The sequence below is a fragment of the Scyliorhinus canicula genome, chromosome 14, assembly GCF_902713615.1.
Source record: "Scyliorhinus canicula chromosome 14, sScyCan1.1, whole genome shotgun sequence".
Lineage (NCBI taxonomy): Eukaryota > Metazoa > Chordata > Chondrichthyes > Carcharhiniformes > Scyliorhinidae > Scyliorhinus > Scyliorhinus canicula.
In genome coordinates, this window is record NC_052159.1 from 154,971,976 (window position 1) to 154,988,304 (window position 16,329).

Genomic DNA, 16,329 nt, shown 5'->3' on the forward strand with positions numbered 1-16,329 from the left:
AGGTTCTTGATTAATAAGGGCATCAGGGGTTATGGGGAGAAGGCAGGAGAATGGGGATGAGAAAATATCAGCCATGATTGAATGGTGGAGCAGACTCGATGGGCCGAGTGGCCTAATTCTGCTCCTATATCTTATGGTCTTATATAAGATGCTGGTCGGCTGGATCAGACTGGTGCCAACAGCACGTGGTTTGTCCCTTGCCCTACCCACCATGGATTTGGTGCTGTTCCTCGGAGCTGCCACCAGGCAAAGAACTGAATAAGGAGAAGATCTGGTGTTGAAGGCATCTGATCTCCCTCACCAGTGGAGACATCCACATCTACCCCGATACACTCTCACAATTTTAGAGACCTTTATTAGGTCGCCTCTCCACCTTATGGAAAAGAGCCCCTGTCTGTTTAACAGTTCCCACTGGGAATGACCTCTCACTCCAAAGTCACCTTTATAAATCTATTTGGTACCTTCCTCAAACGCCTCTCTATCCTTTTAATAATATGGAGAGCGGAGCGGTGTCCAGTTCTCCTCACTATGCTCTAACCACGGTTGGATTTAAGTTTAACATAACTTCCCTACTTTTTACATGTTGTTCTAAGCTGATAAACATAAGTGAATCTAACGAGTTTACCCTGGATTACAGCCAACTCAGTGGGGTGTTTGAAACGAGGCCAGGCTGCGCCTCAGTGGGTCGCACGTTCACCTCTGAGTCACAAAGTTGTGGGTTAAAGTCCCACTCCAGAGACCTCAACACAGCAATGAGATCCCTGCCATAGCGCTGCTCAACATCCATTAAAAATATTATTATCCATTAAATTATCCCTGTCAGGCAGGGCTGACTGAGAACGGCGCTGGTACATTGGCCGCCTTTCAGATGCGACATCCAGATAGAGTCGTAGAGTTTATACAGCATCGTGTCCACGCCGGCCATCACGCACCTATTTACTCTCTGTCATAATATACACCAGTATATCATGGTGCAGACACACACTGATGGACACACACAGGGACCAATCAACATGTACAAACACCGCAGCCAATCACCAGTTAGAATGCACACACTATAAAGGCAGAGGGCACCACGGTTCCCGCTCATTCTGGGTGCTGCCTCTCAGTGTAACAAGAACTCATCCAGCCCAGCACAGACTCACACCACGTGCTGAGAGAATCAACTGGTTCGGACAAGGCTTAGGTCTCTAGTTTAAGTTAGCATCGTTCAGACCCACAGTCATCGTGTGTTAGTTAGTTAGAAGTAGTTAATAAAATTGAGTTGAACCTTCATCAGTGTTGGAAGTGTCTGTTCATCTCTCAAGTCTACGCTAGCCAACACTTCACTCTCATCCCGTTTTCCCGCACTTGCGCCCATTTACCATAAATCTATGCACCCCCCCCCCCCCCCCCCCCCCTCCTCCCCCCTCCCATGGAAATTGATCTCTCCGCTAAGGGGAAAAGTTTCTTCCTATCCGCCTAATCTATGCCCCTCAACTCAATCTGGTCCCCCCTCATCCTTCTCTGCTCCAGGGAAAACATCCCGAGTCTCTCCCGATAGCCGAAAATCTCCAGCCCAGGCAACATCCTGGTGAATCTCCTCTGCACCCGTGACTTCTACCACGTAGACGGGCGCAGCTGCAGGCACACAGGAACACCACCACCTGGAGGTTCCCCTCCAAGCCACACACCATCCTGACTTGGAAATATACCGGCCGTTCCTTCACTGGAACTCCCGCACTAACAGCACTGTGGAGGTACCTACACCACATGGACTGCAGCAGTTCAAGGAGGCGGCTCACCACTGCCTTCTCAAGGGGCAACTAGGGATGGGCAATAAATGCTGATCTAGACACCGAAGCTTACATTCTGCGAAAGAATGAGAAAGCAAAGACACTCCTTAAAATCTGCTAAGTTTGGGCTCCCCAGGGCAGCACGGTGGCCTAGTGGTTAGCACAACCGCCTTACGGCGCTGAGGTCCCAGGTTCGATCCCTGCTCTGGGTCACTGTCCGTGTGGAGTTTGCACATTCTCCCCGTGTCTGCGTGGGTTTCGCCCCCACAACCCAAAGATGTGCAGGGTAGGTGGATTGGCCACGCTAAATTGCCCCTTAATTGGAAAAAATAATTGGGTAATCTAAATTTTTTAAAAAACGATTGGGCTCCCCTACTTTAGCTTAACATGGGTCTTTGTCAACCTTTGCTTAATCATAGTCTGAAGCACCTTGGGGTATTTTATTTTGTTGAATATAAATACAGGTTGCTGGGTGAGATGAAGAGGGGGTAGGAGGAGGCTTGTGTGGCACAGAAACACCAGCACAGACCAGCTGGGCCGAATGGACTGTTTCTGTGCTGTAAACTCTTAGTTTTAAAAAGTTTCTTCCCAGCTTTAACAAATATAGCAAGGTTGCTTCGGGGTTGCTGACTGCACAAGAGTCAGCTGTCAAAATACAGCAGCATTCACAGCTCCACTGCATTGAGTAAACAAGCAACTAGTGCGCGGGGGTCAAGTTCTGAAGGATGAGCCCCATCACTCCCCAGGATCGGGCAGCCTGTCACCACTGATTATCCACACTCACATTTTGAGTTTCGCAACATTGGCATTAACAGCTTGCACTTACTTCCCACCATTAGCATCGTGAAATGTCCCAGGAGTTTCACAAGGGAGTTATCAACCAAATACTATCACTTATAGCGGATGTTAGAGGAGGTGGTCATCGGGCAGCACAGTGGCACAGAGGATTAGCACTGCTGTCTCATCGCGCCGAGGTCCCAGGTTCGATCCCGGCTCTGGGTCACTGTCCGTGTGAAGTTTGCACATTCTCCCCGTGTTAGCGTGGGTTTCGCCCCCACAACTCAAAGATGTGCAGGGTAGGTGGATTGGCCACACATAATTGCCCCTAAATTTTTTTTTAAAAAGAGCAGACAGTCAGAAAACTGTCAAAGCGGTCAGTTTTCTGGAGCATCTTATAGAAGAGGGGGGAGAGAGAGATGGGGGAGAGAGTGAGGGGGGGGGGGGGGGGGCGAGAGAGAGAGGTACAGAGATAGGAAGATAGGGGGAGAGAAAGGGAGAGTGTGGGAGAGCGAGAGGGAGAGGGAAAGAGAGCAGGGGAGAGGGATGGAAAAGGAGAGAGGGAGAGGGAATGGGTGTCACTGTGGCACATTGGTTAGCACTGCTGTCTCACAGCTCCAGGGACCCGGGTTCAATTGCAGCATCGGGTGACTGTGCGGAGTCTGCATGTTCTCCCCGTGTCTGCGTGGGTTTCCTCCGGGTGCTCCAGTTTCCTCCCACAGTCCAAAGATGTGCAGGTTAGGTGGATTTGCCATGTTAAATTGCCCCTTAGTTAGGACGGCATGTGGCGCAGTGGATAGCACTGGGCCTATGGCACTGAGGACCCGGGTTTGAATCCCGGCCCTGGGTCACTGTCTGTGTGGAGTTTGCACATTCTCCCCGTTTCTGCGTGGGTTTCACTCCCAGAAAGATGTGCAGGCTAGGTGGATTGGCCACGCTAAATTGCCCCTTAATTGGAAAAAAAAAATTGGGTACTCTAAATTTTTTTTTAAAATGTTTAAATTGCCTCTGTGTCGAGAAGGTTAGGTGGGGTTACTGGGATATGGGGATGGGGTGAAAAATGAAATGAAAATGAAATGAAAATCGCTTATTGTCACGAGTAGGCTTCAATGAAGTTACTATGAAAAGCCCCTAGTCGCCACCTTCCGGTGCCTGTCCGGGGAGGCTGGTACGGGAATCGAACCGTGCTGCTGGCCTGCTTGGTCTGCTTTAAAAGCCAGCGATTTAGCTCAGTGAGCTAAACCAGTGGAGGCGCGGGCTTAGGTAGGGTGCTCTTTCCAAGGGCCAGTGCAGACTCGATGGGCCGAATGGCCTCCTTCTGCACAGTAGGAATTCTACGAGAGAGAGGGAGGGAGAAAGATTTTGGAAGGTTGTCGGGATGGAGGGGGCAGGGAGGGGTGAGGCTGTGGAAGAATTTAAACACAGGACCGAGAATTACACATTTTCGACATTGTCGAGACGGGGACCAACGCAAGCACAGTGAGAGGACAGGAAAAGCACAAGAGCTCCTCCGCCACCATTGAGCCGCAGCTCAGACAGAGAGCAGAATCAGAGTGAGAGGAAAAGAATATCACTGGTAGCAGGTTAATGCTGTGTGATCAGTTTGATCTCACTTGCTATTTGGATGCTTGTGAAAAATGCTAATGTAATTCAGTCTAACATACAGAGTGCTTTAATTCTTGCAAAACAATTATACAGGAAATCCAAATTGAAAGTGGCTTTTACTCGGCCCAGGAGTGATCAAGATGAAACAATCATGAAAACTGCCAGGGATTCACCAGGTTCAAAAGGCTGACAATTATTCTCAACGATGTAACAATAAAAACACTGCGGTCTGTGACACCGAACACTGGGATCTGGTGGAATCGCAGTGTCAGCAGCTGGGCTCAAAATTCTCAAAACAGCAAAATTCTCTTCAAATTCTGTAGGGAGAGCGTCAAACTGCTAAGAGGACACATATCTGGAATCTGGAATCTGGAAATCCAGGCAATGATACAGCAAGGGCTGAGCATGGCGATGATTAGTAGGATCTCAGTCGATTTCCAATGGGGGGAGCATGGCAACAGAATCTGCCCCGGGAACAACAGAATCCCTAGAGTGCAGAAGGAGGCCATTCAGCCCATCCAGTCAGCACCGACCCACTGAAAGAGCACCCTACCTCGGCCCACTCCCCCTCCTGATCCCCGTCACCCCACCTAACCTGCTCATCTTTGGACACTAAGCGGCATTTTTATCGTGGCCAATCCATCCTAACCTGCACATCTTTGGACTTTTTTTTTGGACATCTTTGGAAATGTGGCACGGTGGCACAGTGGTTAGCACTGTTGCCTCACAGCTCCAAGGTCCCGGGTTCAATTCCAGCCTCGGGTCACTGTCTGTGTGGAGTTTACACTTTCTCCCCGTGTCTGCGTGGGTTTCCTCGTGGTGCTACAGTTCCCTCCCATAGTCCAAAGATGTGCAGTTTAGGTGGATTGGCCATGCTAAATTGCCCCTCAGTGTCCAAAAGGTTAGGCGGGGTTACTGAGTTACGGGATAGCGTGGAGGCCTGGGCTTAAGTAGGGTGCCCTTTCCAGGGGTCAGTGCAGACCCAATGGGCCGAATGACCTCCTTCTGCACTGTAAATTCTATGAAATCTATGTTGGAGGCCGTAGAAATAAAATTCCTTATGGTGCTCAAGTCCACAGACAACAAAGTACTTTTTGAACTAACATCACTATGTGATGCTCGACTTCACCCCTCACTCTTTAACTTTAGTATTTTGACTGTAAATTGCTGGGAGTTACAACAAACGGCGAGACCAACTACCTCCTCAACCAATGAGATTTAAGTACCAGAAGGATAATGGGGACGAAATCGAGCGAATTCGAGTCAAATCGGGTACAGAAAGAGAAATAAAGAGCGGGAAAGAAAGACTGAGAGGGGGAAAATAAGATTGGAAAGTAAACAAATTAAAAAATAAAACATTTAAGTTATCAAATTTTTTTAAATCTCCAACAACAATTTACTAGCAGCAGGGATGAGATGTCACAATTTCGATTGTTCCCTTTCTGGGCTGGAGAGGCTAAGCAACATGGCGGGAACATAAATCTGAAAACGGACCTTAAGCTATTGAGTACCAGCCTTAACTTTCCATGGTGAGACTAACAACACGCAAATGCGGCAGTTACTTGAAGCTCACATGAAGGTTGAGGACGAGCTGCCATTTTTGCGAGGCTAACCACAGAATGGAGCAATTCGTCCAATAATCTGTGGAGATTCACGGCTCACGGGGAAGATGATCATTTCCTCAGCCCAAGAGGCTGGAGGATTGACACATTAATGATAGCGAGGGCCATTAAACTCTCCTTTATTCTGGCAACAAAATTGAGACCAATTAAACACAACGTGCTTCTACGTGAGTATTGGGAGCTCATAAAATATGTTGCATATCTCGAATTCTGGCTCACCGCGTGTAGTAGCATAAAGACCAGAGCACATCCAATCATCTGACACACTGGTGTAATTTATCTATTTCTAAATCTACAAACTCCGGTCTCGCAGACAAGTTTCAATAGTGGATTACTCGTAGCAAAACGCACGTCCTTATATAAACCATTGACCACTTGTTGGGTGACTGCTGATGGGCTGTAAGTCTCACGTAACATACACTTGCAAGACTGGCTCTTACGTATATCTTTGGAATTGAATTTCAGCCATTGAATATTAATGGAACGGAGGGGAAACTTTGGGCAGGATCTACCCACGGCTGGGATTGCCCGCCGGCAAGATCTACCGGTCCCGCCATTGTCAATGGGATTTCCCGTTGAACGTACCGCTCGTCGCCGGGAAACCCGTGCGCCGGCGTGGGACCGGAATATTCCGCCAGCGCGAACAGCCGGTAAATCCCGCCACTTGAAGCAGAATTGAGGTAAATAAAGTAAATTTTTTTCAACAAAATCGGCATTAAGAAAATAGCGAAACTATGAGCCAATTTCAAAATACATGAGGAATATTATCCTGACCAAAAAAGACAGTCGGATTGGAATTGAGATTTGTGCGCGTTTCTCCCAAAAGGGAACACATTTCCCGAGCGAGCGCGTTTAGCCGCGTGTTTCCCCGCGCTCGCAGTGTCGAGGAACACTTGGCTATTCAACACGAGCCGCTGTGAATAAGGGGCCAGGGGCAGCACGGTGGCGCAGTGGTTAGCATTGCTGCCTACGGCGCTGAGGACCCGGGTTCAAATCCCGGCCCTGGGTCACTGCCCGTGTGGAGTTTGCACATTCTCCCCGTGTCTGCGTGGGTTTCGCCCCCACAACCCAAAGATGTGCAGGGTAGGTGGATTGGCCACGCTAAAGTGCCCCTTAATTAGAAAAAATAATTGGGTACTCTAAATTTTTTTTAAAAAAATGAATAAGGGGCCAGAACGGCCAAAGCCGCACATAGCCCCATTGTGTACAGTGGGGAGCTCCGCTCGCTGGAACTCCCATTGTGTACAGTGGGGAGCTCCGCTCGCTGGAACTCCCATTGTGTACAGTGGGGAGCTCCGCTCGCTGGAACTCCCATTGTGTACAGTGGGGAGCTCCGCTCGCTGGAACTCCCATTGTGTACAGTGGGGAGCTCCGCTCGCTGGAACTCCCATTGTGTACAGTGGGGAGCTCCGCTCGCTGGAACTCCCATTGTGTACAGTGGGGAGCTCCGCTCGCTGGAACTCCCATTGTGTACAGTGGGGAGCTCCGCTCGCTGGAACTCCCATTGTGTACAGTGGGGAGCTCCGCTCGCTGGAACTCCCCAGTGTAGCCTCAGATCGGAACCCTATTACAAATGGCGTTCCGATCTCTGTGGCCCCCGAAACGGTCACCGACCCCCCCAGACTAGCTGTCTCGCTCCAATATGTGGATTTATCAAAAAGTGATCCCGCCTACAATGGGCAGGATTCGCATCGCAACGTCTCGTGAATTGCACTGGATCTAGCGAGGCCGGCGAGCCGGGTAGAGTGGGGCCCGGGTGCGGGGTCACCCGGCTTTCATCAGCCACGCTGCGGTGCGGCGAGCTGCTTTTCCAGCGCAGCGTGATCGCTGGACTGCGCCTTTAACTCTGTTGCTCTCTCCACAGATGCTGCCAGTACCTGCCGAGTTTTTCCAGCTGTTTCTGATTTGTAACTGTAATCCTTTATTATTTCATCTTCGGGCTCAATAATATTGAAGTTGGACGGCACAGAAGCTGCTGCGATCTGCAACGCGCTGCCCAAAGGAGCAGTAGAAACAGATGCAATAGTAACTTCCAAATGGAAATTGGATAAGTACTCGCAGGAGCTAGAAAAGTGAGATGAATTGCTGAAAAATGGAGACGTGCTGTCAAAGGTTCTCATCTTGCAACAGCCCACAAAACAGCAAATGGAACAACTCCATGAGGAGAGAGTGTTGATTGGTTGGCAAATGGACTCCCGATTGGTAGAGGTGTTGCCACGGAGAATGTAGCAGAGAACGTTTAACTGTTAATTATCCAGCTTTCGTTCGAATTTAAACCAGGCAGGGCAACTGATTGATTAAGACATTGCCATGAGGAATGATCCGGGGAATGGCTGTCTCCCAAGCTTTTATTTTGTTGGAAAAGGCGCAATGCATGAACATGCTCCTTCTGCCTGCAAAGAACAGGGCCCTTTGTGTGAGTAAATGTACCTTCTAGCATGCGTTAATGAGCCACATTGTGAGTCCAATTGATAACTGGGTTTTCGGTGTAACTCTCAGCGCACTCAGGGTTATTTAGCAAGTGTTATCCAATCACAGAATTACATCTAATGTTGGACACACAGGCGGGATTCTCCCAAATCCCCGCGATGGCCCAACACCGGCGTAAAACCGGCGCAAACCACTCTGACGTCGGGCCGACCGGAAGTTGCGGAATCCTCCGCACTTCCGGGGGCTAGGCTGGCAGCGGAGGGGTTGGTGCCACGCCAACCCACGTCGAAGGGCCGGCACGGGTTAGCGCATGTGCAGAACCACCAGCATGGTTCCGCGCATGCGCAGACCGGCCGGCATATTCTAGCGCATGCGCAGGGGGTTGTCTACTCCGCGCCGGCCATGGCAGAGCCCTACAGGGGCCGACGCGGAAGGAAGGAGTGCCCCCACGGCACAGGCCCGCCCGCAGATCGGTAGGCCCCGATCGTGGGCCAGGCTACCGTGGGCCCCCGGGGCAGGATTCCCCACCCCCCCCCGGGGCCGGATCCACCCACGCCCCCCCTCCCCCCCCCCGGGGCCGGATCCACCCACGCCCCCCCCTCCCCCCCCGGGGCCGGATCCACCCACGCCCCCCCCTCCCCCCCCGGTGCCGGATCCACCCACGCCCCCCCCCCCCCGAGGACCACACTAGCCGGCCTACCAGCCAGGTCCTGCCGTGTGGGACCATGTCCAATTCACGCTGGTGGGACTGGCCAGAAACCGACGCCCACTTGGCCCATCGTCGCCCAGAGAATTGACGGGGGGGGGGGACGCTGCCAACGGCCCCCGACCGGCATGGCGTGATCCCCGCCCCCACCCAAAAACCGGCACCGGAGAATACGACAGCCAGCGTCAGAGTGGGGTGTTCACGCCGCCTCCCGGGGATTCTCCGATCCGGCAGGGGGCGGGGTCGGAGAATCCTGCCCTATGTTTTGAGTTTTGCAAGCACAGGCTTTTTGGGTGTGGTCAGTACTTTGCCTGCGATGAAAAGCCAAAGGGACATGCTGTTTGTTACGACCTGCCAACCGTCGGGGATGCACAACCTACATATTGGCATCACGCCGTCACTGAAACTCATACACCGCATCGTTCATGTGCGTGATTGGCAGAATGCCTTCTTGGTTTGACGGCAGCATCCTACTAGTGGAGAATACCACTCGATAGTTCAATAGTTCGACAGTTCAATAGTTGGATAGTTCTTTCCAAGAGCCAGCACGTGCTCAATGGACCGAATGGCCTCCTTGAATACTACAACATTCTATTATATAGTTACAAGTGATTGAAGAGAAATAGATTTATGAAAATAAATGACCATTTCCCACCGGGACACTACGCAGCTGATTGAATTGTGTTTGCCCTTGCAATACTTCCCTTGTTTTGATAAAGGTTTGTTTCAAAATTTCCTGGCAGAGGGATCCCGTTGCTTCCCCTGCAGCTTCCTGACTAAACATGATAGTACAGGTTTGAAAAGGATAAGCCACGGATTGATACCTCGCACTCACTTCCCTGCAAAGTTGGAGTGACTTTGAACCAACTCAACACTGCACAATTCAATTACCTAAAGTGTACGTTTAAATGTTTGACCCATCCTTTGTTCTGCAATTACTTGTGGATTAGGCAAATCTATTATTGTCCCACCATCATAAAAATAAACTGCTTATTTTTTAAATGTAAATTTAGAGTACCCAATTCTTCGTTTCCAATTAAGGGGCAATTTAGCGTGGCCAATCCACCTACCCTGCACATCTTTGGGGTGTGGGGGCGAAACCCACGCAAACACTTTTTTTTAAAATTTAGATTACCCAATTATTTTTTTTCCAATTAAGGGGCAATTTAGCGTGGCCAATCCACCTACTCTGCACATTTTTGGGTTGTGGGGGCGAAACCCACGCAGACACGGGGAGAATGTGCAAACTCCACACGGACAGTGACCCAGAGCCGGGATTGAACCTGGGACCTCAGCGCTGTGAGGCGGTTATGCTAACCACTAGGCCACCGTGCTGCCCTGCCCACGCAGACACGGGGAGAATGTGCAAACTCCACATGGACAGTGACCCAGAGCCGGGATCGAACCTGGGACATCAGCGCCGTGAGGCTGCAGTGCTAACCCACTGTGCCACCGTGCTGCTCCCAGATGGGTTTTTACAACGATGGTCATCATTAAACTTTTATTTCCCGATTTTTTATTGAATTCAAATTTTATTGTCGGATTTGCTCTTGTCCTTCTTTGATTTGCAGTCCTCACTGCAGTCTTCACGGTGGATGATCTCCGCCTCGCGGCACTCGATGTAAAGGGAGAGAGCCCACACCCAGAGCAGGGCCAACACTCCCACCAACAGACCGCTCACCAGGGCTGTGGGCCCACAAAGCATAGTCGTCTCGCTTGGCAGGAAGAGGCTAGCGACACGGACAGTGACCTGGGGCCGGGATTGAACCTGGGTCCCCGGCGCCGTGAGGCAGCAGTGCTAACCACTCCGCCACCACGCCACCCCTTCAAATAAACTGTTTGTTGCAGAAAAATATCTGACCATCCCAAAATTTAAATGACCTAATGCTGGTGGGCGGAATGGTAACGCAGTGCTTAGCACTGTTACTTCACAGCGCCAGGGACCCAGGTTCAATTTCGACCTCGGGTTATTGTCTGTGTGGAGTTTGCACTTTCGCCCCGTGGGTTCCCTCCGGGTGCTCCGGTTTCCTCCCACAGTCCAAAGATGTGTAGGTGAGGTGGATCGGCCACGCTAAATTTCCCCTTAGCATCCAAATGTTAGGTGTGTAACGGGGATAGGGCGAGAGAGTAAGCCTGGGGGGGTGTTGTTTCGGAGAGTTGGTGCAGACCCAATGGGCCGAATAGCCCCCTTCTGCACTGTAGGAATTCTATGATATTCTGATATCCCAGGAATCTGACTAATGAACTTCTCTGAAATGCTTCCAATGCAAGTATACCCCTCCTTAAGTAAGAGAATCAAAATTGTACACAGTGCTGCAGGTATAGTTTCACCTATGCCCTGTACAACTTCTTTTCAATATAATCTTTATTAGTGTCACAAGTAGGCTTACATTAACACTGCAATGAAGTTACTGTGAAAAGCCCCTAGTCGCCATATTCTGGCGCCTGTTCGGGTACACAGAGGCAGAATTCAGAATGTCCAATTCACCTAACAACACGTCTTTCGGGACTGGTGGGAGGAAACTGGATTTCCTAATTTTATACTCCATCCCCCTTACAACGAAGGCTAACGGTCTGTTTGCCTTCCGAACTAATTACTGTACTCAGCAATCAATACTGAATCCAATGCAGCTTCCAATGTACATTAAATACTTCGAAACAGAGTCTGAAACAATATTAACCTAATCTACAGATCAAATATTGAAGGTTCTGAGTAGATTGGGAAACAGGACTGAAAAATGACAGCGTAATTTTCATGGAAGAACTGCAAAGTCATGTGATAAGGAGGCCGACCTATCTTCAGCTGCTTCATCAATGACATTCTGTGCATCATAAGGTCAGAAGTGGGGATGTTCGCTGACAACTACACAATGTTCAGCACCATACGCGACTCCTCTGGTGCTGAAGCAGCCCAGGTCTAATTGCAGCAAGACTGGGACAATATCCAGCCTTGGGATGACAAGTGGCAAATAACATTCCAGCCACACAAATGTGGCACCAAGGATGGCACAGTGGTTAGCACTGCGGCCTCACTACACCAGGACCCAGGTTCGATTCTGACCTTGCGTGAGGGCAGCACGGTAGCATTGTGGATAGCACAATTGCTTCACAGCTCCAGGGTCCCAGGTTCGATTCCGGCTTGGGTCACTGTCTGTGCGGTGTCTGCACATCCTCCCCGTGTGTGCGTGGGTTTCCTCCGGGTGCTCCGGTTTCCTCCCACAGTCCAAAGATGTGCAGGTTAGGTGGATTGGCCATGCTAAATTGCCCTTAGTGTCCAAAATTGCCCTTAGTGTTGGGTGGGGTTACTGGGTTATGGGATAGGGTGGAGGTGTTCACCTTGGGTAGGGTGCTCTTTCCAAGAGCCGGTGCAGACTCGATGGGCCGAATGGCCTCCTTCTGCACTGTAAATTCTATGATAATTCTATGACTGTTTGTCATGTTCTCCCGGTGTCTGCGTGGGTTTCCTCCGGGTGCTCCGGTTTCCTCCTGCAGTATAAAGATGCAGGTTAGGTGGATCGGCCATGCTACATTGTCCCTTCATGTCTAAATGGGTAGTGGATTTGCGGGGATAGGGTAGGTGAGTGGGCCTAGGTAGGGTGCTCTTTCAGAGGGCTGGTGCCGACTCTATGGGCCAAATGGCCACCTTCTGCATTGTTAGGATTTTATAGAATCGTAGAATTTACAGTGCAGAAGAAGGCCATTTGGCCCATCGAGTCTGCACCGGCTCTTGGAAAGAGCACCCCACTTAAGCCCACGCCTCCACCCTATCGCCTGAGGCGTGGGTTAAATCACCACCAGTCAACTCACCCCCTCAAAGGGGAAAACAGCCGATGGTCATCTGGGACTATGGCGACTTTACTTCCGCATGCCAGAGAAAGCTCAACTGCTGGGAGAGACAAGAGGAGTTGGACCGGCACTCTCCTGTCACACCCTGGAATGTTGAGGTGTCAACTGCTTCTCTAACTTTTTGTTAGGGAGGTTTTACTGATTTTTAATCATGGCATGCACTTTCTATGTTTGAAGAAACAACAAACTAATATGTAAAAAAAATCAAATAGATAAATACAGGTTGGTTGGTCTTGTTGAGACTTTAGGGGAACAGTTAGAACAGCTTGGGCAGCACGGTAGCACAAGTGGATAGCACTGTGGCTTCACAGCACCAGGGTCCCAGGTTCGATTCCCCACTGGGTCACTGTCTGTGCGGAGTCTGCACGTTCTCTCCCGTGTCTGCGTGGGTTTCCTCCGGGTGCTCTGGTTTCCTCCCACAGTCCAAAGACGTGCAGGTTAGGTGGATTGGCCGTGATAAATTGCCCTTAGTGACCAAAAAGGTTGAGAGGGGTTATTGGGTTATGGGAATAGGGTGAAAGGGAGGGCTTAAATGGGTCGGTGCAGACTTGATGGGCCGAATGGCCTCCTTCTGCACTGTATGTTCTAAGTCTAAGTCTATCTCAGTAACCCCACCTCTTCTGTTGCTTCTGGCTTTTTTAACAATCACGTTAAATCTATGATCCCTCCTGGCTGTGGGAACAGTTTCTCCCTCTTTACACTCTCAAAATCCCTCCTGATTTTGAACACTTGGTTTTAGCAACACCAAGAAAGAGCTACTACAGGGGGATAAATAGTAGTTTGTTTAGATTTCCTCTCCCGGTTAGTTTCTCTCAGGCGCGTACACGTGCTTACACACACACTCTCTCTCTGCCATCAAGGAATTTGGGTCTTGGAATTTCAGCCATCCTGGAAAAAGTTAGAGGACCCTTTGCGGACTCAGAAAGAGGCCAATAACACCTGTTTCAGGTGTGGGTCCTGGACATTTCAGTGGTTAAGGCCAACATGGCGGACAGAATGCTTCTGGTACGTCATGAGCACAGGCTCTATATTGGTGGCTTGGGCACAATGTTAGCAGCCAAAATAGTTGCTCCACCATCAGCGTTCCTTGCCGTACCTTCTGTTTTTAAAAACATGTTACTGTCCCGCCCAAATTTAACACTTTGAAGTTTGCCCTCCTCGTTTCCCGTCAACCGATTTTGAAATGACTTTTGACCAGAAAAGTCTTAGAACAGTACAGCACAGAACAGGCCCTTCGGCCCTCAATGTTGTGCCGAGCAATGATCACCCTACTCAAACCCACGTATCCACCCTATGCCCGTAACTCAACAACCCCCCCCCTTAACCTTACTTTTTAGGACACTACGGGCAATTTAGCATGGCCAATCCACCTAACCCGCACATCTTTGGACTGTGGGAGGAAACCGGAGCACCCGGAGGAAACCCACGCACACACGGGGAGGACGTGCAGACTCCACACAGACAGTGACCCAGCCGGGAATCGAACCTGGGACCCTGGAGCTGTGAAGCATTTATACTAACCACCATGCTACCGTGCTGCCCTTGACACTGAAGAAATATATTCCTCCAGCGCAGCAGACTGAACAATACAGATACATCCTGGGATTTCAGACACTCAAAGAGTAAATAATCTAACTTCAAATCAAAAGAAGCAAGACAACAGGAAGAAGGGTTTGGTGGGTCAGAAATGTGCTCAGCCACGAGATAAACAGATTCCGTTGATTGTTGAAATGAGTGTTTCCATGCCAATTTCAATTGTTTCAATTTTTGGTCACAATTTTAGGCCAGCCTTGAAACATTGAGGATCAAAGCCTTACATGTAAACCATTGCTTGTAACACTGCAGTTGGAGGCTCTGGCAAATAGTTGTTACTGTTCAACAAGTGCATCACGTTTTTCCCCTGTTAACCTGGTCAACCATCCCAGGGGGTTTCAAAGGAGTGTCACCAGGCAATAATTAACACTGAGCCTCATGAGGCGGCATCAGGATGTGGAGACCTAAATATCTCAGCCGAAGGGGCAAGTTTCATAGAGTGAGGCAGCACGGTGGCCTAGTGGTTAGCACAACCGCCTCACGGCGCTGAGGTGCCAGGTTCGATCCCGGCTCTGGATCACTGCCCGTGTGGAGTTTGCACATTCTCCCCGTGTCTGCGTGGGTTTCGCCCCCACAACCCAAAAATGTGCAGGGTAGGTGGATTGGCCACGCTAAATTGCCCCTTAATTGGAAAAAATAATTGGGTAATCTAAATTTATTAAAAAAAAGTTTCATAGAGCGTCCTGCAGGAGGAGAGAAAGATGGAGAGGCAGAGAGGGTTCAGGAGAGGATTCCAGGGGGGGGGTGATTCTCTCGAGCCCCGCGCCGGCCCGGAAAATCGCCGCAACCGCGCCACGGCGCCCCAACGGCAGCGCGCGATTCTCCGAGGTGCGGAGAATTGGCGCCATTTGCGCCGGTGTGTTTGACGCGGCGCTGGCCGTGGGCCGCTGGAATTGGCGGGGCCGCCGATTCTCCGGCCTGGATGGGCCGCGCAGATACAACACAGTCCCGCCGGCGCCGTTCACCCCCGGTCGCTGCCAGCGGGAACTCTGCGGGAAAGGCCGGGGTGGGGCGGCCTGTGGAGCGATCCTTCACCGAGGGGGGCCTCCGATCGGGTCTGGCACGCGATCGGGGCCCACCGATTGGCGGGCCGGCCTCTCCCCCCCCCCCCCCCCGGGCCTACTTTCCTGCGCGGCCGGCCCCTGAACACCAACGCCATGTTGAGTTGGGGCCGGCGCGCTGAAGAAGCCCCCCGTGCATGCGCAGGTTGGCGCAGCGCCATTTGGCGCCGGGAAGGGAGGCTGGAGCAGGGTGAACCGCTCCAGCGCCGTGCTGGCCCCCTATGGGGGACAGAATTGGTCGATCCCGTGCCCATTTCGCGCCGTCGTGAAACGCGACGGCATTCACGATAGCGAGAACACTTGTGCTCCATTTTGAAGAATCGCCCCCCAGATCTTGGGACACAAGTAACTGAAGGGATGGCAGCCAATGTTGGAACAATGGAAAATTGGGAGTGCTCAGTGGCCAGAATTGGAGAAGCACAGATATCTCGGAGAGTTCTGGAATTCCATCCCAAAGATTTTTTTTAAACCACTAAATGGTTGCAACGTCACAGGTAATTTACCATTGAGCATGGATGAAGAAAATCCTCTCAGTCAGTCATGTTGCAAACCTAAAGTACATATTTATTTTTTTTGTCGAACAAGAAGATCACATTGTGTTACGGAATTCTTTGATACAATTCTCTTCACCAACACAAGCTCAGAACAATCCAAATAAATCCAATCCAGTATGGGTCTATGTTTGCTTCCTGCATTCCCAACAAAGGCTAAATGAACAATTATAAATAGGATGCAATTTTCTTTGGAGCATGGAGGAAAAAATATTTTCAATTCCACTTCCTGATAATTTGCTCAAGCATCTCACCATTGAATGAAACCGTGTCGGAGGCCATTCAGCCCATCGTGTCCGTCCAGGCTTTCTCAAAGAGCTATCCCTCTCCGTCTGCACTTACCCCGTAGCCCGGCAATTATTT

General features: G+C 50.5%; 1 protein-coding gene across 1 annotated transcript in view; it reads right to left on the reverse strand.

The window, feature by feature from the left end:
- Positions 1-16,329, reverse strand: part of dock9b (dedicator of cytokinesis 9b) — a 356,481-nt gene that overhangs the window by 316,700 nt on the left and 23,452 nt on the right. The gene's annotated exons all lie outside the window — the stretch shown is intronic.